Below are 6583 nucleotides of genomic sequence, written 5' to 3'. Positions count from 1 at the left end.
GGTGAATGGTTGCCAAGAGACGAGTAAATCCTCAGCTGCGGGAAGGGGCGGGGTGCACAGGGAGGCAGCACTGCGCAAGCGCAACAGAGGGGGCTCCGTCGACACCTCCTTAACTTCGGAGTTAGTGGGACACCTTTCTTTTTGCTTAGTACACTTTTCTGCTATTCCTGCCGCATAACTCTCTCTGCCCCAGGCTTTTCCCATCTCCATCCTGTTCTCTCGCACGCCGGTTTTTCTTCCGCCTCTCTGGGGATTTTCGCGTTGGTTCTCCCTGCCCCCAGGAGTGAGGCGGGTAACGCCCACGCCTACCTTGGTGTGTGTTTTTGAAGTCGGAAAAAACTTAATGGTTTCCGGGCCCTGGGCACCTTTCTGATTCCCCAAGCAAACTGGCTGGAGGTGAAGGCGTGGTCTTCGGGGAGAGAGCGCCGGCGGCTCTCTGGCCCCGGGGACCACCTGTGTGCAGTTAGTGGGACGAAGGGCCTCGGGGAGTCCATCGCCAGCGTCGGCAGCCGCAGCCGCTTCGGCCCCACTCGGAATGCCATAGCACTCGGTCCAGTGTGTTATATAACATGCAGGCAGGGCTTGGACACCATCCATTCATTCCATAGCAAGTGGTTTACAGCCCAGGTTCTGAATTCAGACTAATCTGAGTCGAGATCTCCATTCACCACTTAAACTTTCTGTAAGGCCTTAGGCAAGTAACTGAAACAATCCTCCAAAAACCTGCGTCTCCTATCTGTAGGACAAGACTAACAATGGGACAGCTTTGTAGACTTATATAAGTATTAAGAAAATACGTGGGAAACAATTAGTGCAGTGCCTAGTGCCTGTTAGAAAGTGTGTGGCAAATGCTGTATGTATCAGATAGTAGCCAATGTTGGACAATGTTATTTATCAATGACATTATTGTACTTGTATTGATCCTCTACTAGGTGCTGGGGAAAAAGATTACTTCCCAGATGCAGTGTTTACATCTCCTCCGCCCTACTCTTCCATCCCTGCCTGAAATAAGTGTGGTTCTCCTGTCTGTCGGACTATGAAGAGTTCTCAAATATGTCTTTCCCAGCGAAGGAGAGGACAGTGAGTATCCAGGAACTTTAATGGGATAGGACATCAATATGAGTGTTTATAGGGAAAGTCAGTGAGCCTATTGTTAGACACGAAATCAAGACATATGATCTGATTTTTTGTTTTTGAGGTATAACATTCAGTAAAGTACACAAATCAAAAGTGTCCAGAATGATAATTTTTTACATATGCATACACCCATGTAACTGCCACCCATATCAAGATGTGGAACCTTTCCAGCTCATTCATGCCCCTTGTCATGCAGTATCCCACAAGGGTTACCACTATTTTAACCTCTCACCATAGATTAGTTTTACCAATATTTGAACTTGATATGGATGAAATACATAACACGTCCAATTTTATGTCTGGCTTCTCTTGCTCAACAGTGCGTCTATGAGATTCATCCATATTGTTGTAACAGTGGTCCATTCTTTTTCACTACTGTGTATTACTTCATTATATAAATATTCAACGATTTGTGTACTCATCCTACTGTTGGTGAACATTTGAGTTGCTTCATGTTTTTGCCTTTCATGAAGCTGCTGCAAACATTCTTACACATGTCTTTTGGTGGACATAGCATTCATTTATGTTGGATATATATATATATATGTATATACCTAGGATTGGATTCCTGGTTCATAGAGTGTTCACGTATTAAACTTTAAATACACTGCCAAACAGTTTTTTAAATTCGTATAACAAATAAGTTTCCAACCAGTGATATGAGATTTCCGGTTGTTTCACATCTTTGCCAGTATTGGTATTTTCAGTCTTTTTAATTTAAAAAAGTGGGGGGATGTGTATTTCACTGTGATTTAAAATTGCATTTTTTTTATGATCAAGGATGTTGAGCAATTTTTCAGATGCTTATTGTTCATTTCAATACCCTTTTAATAAAGTGTCTGTTCAAGTCTTCTGCTCATTTGCAGGGAGTTGTCTGTCCTAATGACCTATAAGAGTTCTTTACATATTCTGAATATGATCCCTTTGTCCAATATATGTATAACAAATATCTTTTCCCAATCTGTGTTGACTTTTAATTATTCTAATGTTATCTTTTGATGAACAGAAGCACTTAATTTTAAAGACATTCAAAATATTAATCTTATCTCTTGTGACTAGTGTTTTGTACGTCCTGTTTAAAATAATCCTAAGCCCATAAAAATAATCTTCTTTGTTTTCTTCTAAGAACTTCATTGTTTTAACTTTCACTATCTGTAAGGCCTTGGGCAAGTAACTCAACCATCCTTCCATAAACTTCCAACCACAATAAAGTTAATACACATTATTACATTGGCCTTTGGACCATTTCTACTCTCTCAGTGCCTCTTGGAAACCATTAGTACAGTTAGCCTCAAGGTAGAACACGGGACAGAAATTCTTAACCTAAAATTTGACCCAGCATGGTTTAGTTCCACCTTTTCCTGGGTGAAATTTTGTTCAACCTTCTGAACAAAATCAGGCAATTCTGTGGTAGGTAAGAGGTGAGAGCTAAGAGCCAGAAAAGAAACTCATTGTATATGAGTTTCTCAAATATATATACATGTATATATATATTTTTTTCTTGGTCCCCTTTGTATTCCTGATGCATTAATGGACTTTTCTAGAATTTTGTTTCAGGGTTTTTTTTTTTTTTTTAATACACTGTGTTCTTTCTGCCTCATAAAACTGGCATTCTGGAGCTGGCAGGAGTCTTAGAAAGTGGCCAAGTTCTGCCCGTTGGACACAGAACCAGATATTCAAACTCTTCTTCCTAGATTATTGGTGCCTCCTTCTTGCCAAATTCCAGCCCCTGCTGAGCACATCCAATCAGAATGGTTTAAAGACCTTCTCTGCATTCTGAATGATTCACTGGATTCACCGATTTATACCTAGGGAAACCGAGGGACAAAACAGTCTTTAAAATGCAAGCGTACCTCACTTGTAGTGATGATCCTGAAAAAGTTTTACGTCTCAATAGATTCTTATTTTAATACTTCAGAAAAGCAAAGAAATTCTACTGTAGTCCTACTGTAAGTCAAGAAAGACCTTTTGTATAGTGTCTAGTTATCTCCTGATCTATCAGTTTCTTTGAGCAATTTCTTAAGTCTTGAGTTTTTTGTAATAAAAACATTACAAATGTTTATTCAAATGCCCTCATGTAAATATTTTATCTTTCTTAAAATGATTTTTATGTGAAGTTCTTGTCCACATTTAACATACACATAGAGAAGTACACAGCTCATAAGAGCACAGCTCAATGAATTTCACAAACTGCATGAACCTATGTTGCTAGCATACAGATCAAGATACAAAGGAACATCAAAGCATTTGTGGACATATTTTATTTTATTTATTTAATTTTTTTATTTTTTTATTTGGTCTTTATTCATGATATTATGTGTATCCGTAATTTTTTTTATATATATATGTACTTTAAGTTTTAGGGTACATGTGCACAACGTGCAGGTTAGTTACATATTTTAAAACCATCACAGTGTCATTGTGTACATCCTAGTGAGTTTCTGGTGGGGCAAAGACGTGACTTGGCTTTTCAATTCCCACCTACAACTCTCACCAGTAAATCTCTCTCTCCTCTCTGGCTCCTGCAGCCCAATATTTTTCTCGGGTGTTGCGGAAAGAGAACTGGGTTTGGAATAAAATGGTGTAAGTTTTGTTTGGAGCAAAGTCCAGAAGTAATGGAACCTAGAGCTGGTCATATTTGGTGGGACAGGAAGAGAGGAAGGGGCTGCATCTTCAGGCATGGCTGTAGCAGCAGGCTCAAGTACAGCACGGCAGCAGAGGCACTGCCACCAGAGCAGCATGAAGGGGTAAGGTAGGGATCCAGAAGGGGGATGGTGGTGGCGGTGGCAGTGCCAGGGAAAAGACGATGCCAAATATAAGCAGTGCTGACTTTATCCCTCCAATCTAGGTGTCTCTAGACTCCTTTCCTGCCCACCCCACTAGCAGTATGTCCCTGGAGAAAGGATGTAGGCTTGAGTCAGACAGCGGGCAATCCTTTTTTCAGGCAAGGTGAAACCTTAGACAAATGGCTTAACATCTCTTGAGTCTGAGCTTCCTAATCCAAAAAATGGAAATGCTAACAGCAATTAGCCTACCTGCTTCATGGGGTTGTATGCTGATCAAATGAAGTAATGATACATATGAAAGCAGTCACCGCATTCACAAGATGTGTCTCATTGCCAACCTCATACCCCTTTCTCATTTCACTGTCAGGACACCTTGGGAAGCAAGTCAGATGAGAGCAGGAAAAGGTAGATTCTGAATACCTTGCTGTGGCTACCATCACTTCTAGAGCCCCAGATTTCTTATCTAAGGATTAACATTTTTTCAAATCTCCCTTCTGGGAAAAGGGATTTCACAAAAATGCAAATTGTGAATTGATTATTTCATTATATTTCATGACCAAACACTGGGTCCACTCTGAGCTTGCCTTATATTTAGGCCCAGGATGTCTTTCCCACCATCCTGCCAGAATGCCTGAAGCTCCCAGCACTGGAGTCCATTCCTGTTGGGGAAGAGATTCTGGTCATTCCCATATAGCTTGCCAGAGGAAGAATACGGCCGACTGCCAGGGATGGCGAACTCCCCTAACACGTGTCGTTCTCAGTGTACAGACGTTGGTCTTCCAGTCCTCATATCAGTCTTGATTCTTAGTTGTAAGCACTCAAAAATGACTCTGGCTGATCTGAGCAAAATGGAATTTATTTCAAAGATATTGGTGAGCCCACAGAATTAGCAGAATAGCTTTAGAACTTGGCCAATTGGCTCTGCTACCAGAAACAAGGTTGAAAAATCGTACTGTGGAACTGGCCCAGGAAAACACCATGAAGGACATAGGCAGCCTTGCCACTCCTGCCTCTGGAAACTGGATGTAATTGTCTCTGCCACCACACTGTCACCTGTAGATAGTCAGAGTCTCTGTGAACCTGTGTCCCTGCTTCTTCCCATCACTGGTTTCTGATTCGAACCCAGAGTGGGTGGGATTCTCTCAAATCAGCAAAGCCCAGATGGTATGGCCAAGCCCTGGCTTGGCTGCAAAGAAGGCTGGTGAACAGATCATCTGATATTTTGAGCTTTAACTCTGGGAAGTAGACTTTGCCTCTTAAAGGTAGAGGATTCTCCAAATAGAGGAAGGAGGTTCAGATGCTGGATGGCCAGAATACGCACATCTCCCTTCCAGCCTTCCACCACGGTCTGTTGTGAGCATTGCCTAAACAAATCAGCATTCTTTAATCCAGCTAGCTGTGGGACACAGATGCAGACAGGATTCCGAAGCCTCTGCATCTGAGGGCCAGAAAAATGGACTCCTGGGAAGCTCCTAGGAGGGACACCATCCAGCTGACCTCGCCCTGCCAATGCTTTCTGCTTTTGGCCAGGTGACACTTTTCCTCTTTAGAATTCCTAGAATAGGCACTCAGTGAATATCTGATGGAAAAAAAAAAAAGAAAGGAGAAAAAAAAAGAGGCCTTGGGTAACCACCCCTCCCTCAGGTCCCGGGATCCATCCCTGGCTCTGTGCGATATGGTTCACTTCACTGCTGTGGGCCTCAGTTTCCCCATCTGTTAAAAAAAAAAAAAAAAAAAGACCCAGCCTGGCTAGCCTGCAGTGCCTCCAGCTCCAGCAGTGAGCGTCAAGGAGCTAAAGGGTGTGGGGCTGTCCCGCCCACGGTGCTTCATGAGGTTGGCTGCACATAATGAAGTGTCCCAGAGCTGGCGCTTGTGTAACAGGCGGATTTACTGAGAGGGGACGACTGTTTGCTCAGCAGCCGAGAAGTCTATAATTAGACTGTCACAACATCAGCAAAAGTACAGGATCAATGTAATCAGAGAAGAAATGGAAAAGAACACGGCATCAGTCAAAGCCTCCAGTGGTTCCCCGTGGTTTCCGGAGCACTAATCACCCAGGCGAGGTTCAATGTCCTGCTTGTGGGTTTCCTCCTGGGTGATGACCAGGTTGGTTTAGGCCTACTCCGCCTGCCCCTCTCAGCAGCCTGGTTCTCCTCCTCCTCTCTCCCTTCTCCACTCCCTCTGCTCACTGAGTCTTAGTGATGAGGGGCCAAAAGAAACAGGACTTGCACCCCAAACTCTGTAGCCCAAGCACCTCTATTCCTCATGATATGCGTGGTGGGAGGAGAGGGGAGGGAGGAGAACCAGTCGTTTTAAAATACAGAGTCCATGGCCCCATCTCAGCCCTATTGAATCAGAACCTCTGGGGGAAGAGCCCTCGTATCTGCATCCTCAGACCATTCTATGCATGCTAAAGCTTGGACACTGCCAGGCTAAGCCACCCTCCTGCTGGTGATAGACTCTTCCTCTTGCGTCTATTCTGTACCTGGTATAGTTAGAGCACAGTCAGGCTGCAGCAAGATTCAGGGCAACCCAGGTTAAAGGACCTTCCCAAAGTCAGGGAATGATAATGGGCTGCTTATTTCCTTTCTAATCACATTAAGAATTCCAAGGTGCCAACATGTTCCTCTCACTAATCCTCATGGCCTCTGAGCCAGGGG

The sequence above is a fragment of the Symphalangus syndactylus genome, chromosome 12 (assembly GCF_028878055.3).
Source record: "Symphalangus syndactylus isolate Jambi chromosome 12, NHGRI_mSymSyn1-v2.1_pri, whole genome shotgun sequence".
In the NCBI taxonomy this organism is placed as follows: Eukaryota; Metazoa; Chordata; class Mammalia; order Primates; family Hylobatidae; genus Symphalangus; species Symphalangus syndactylus.
Note: the sequence above shows the minus strand (reverse complement) of the source record.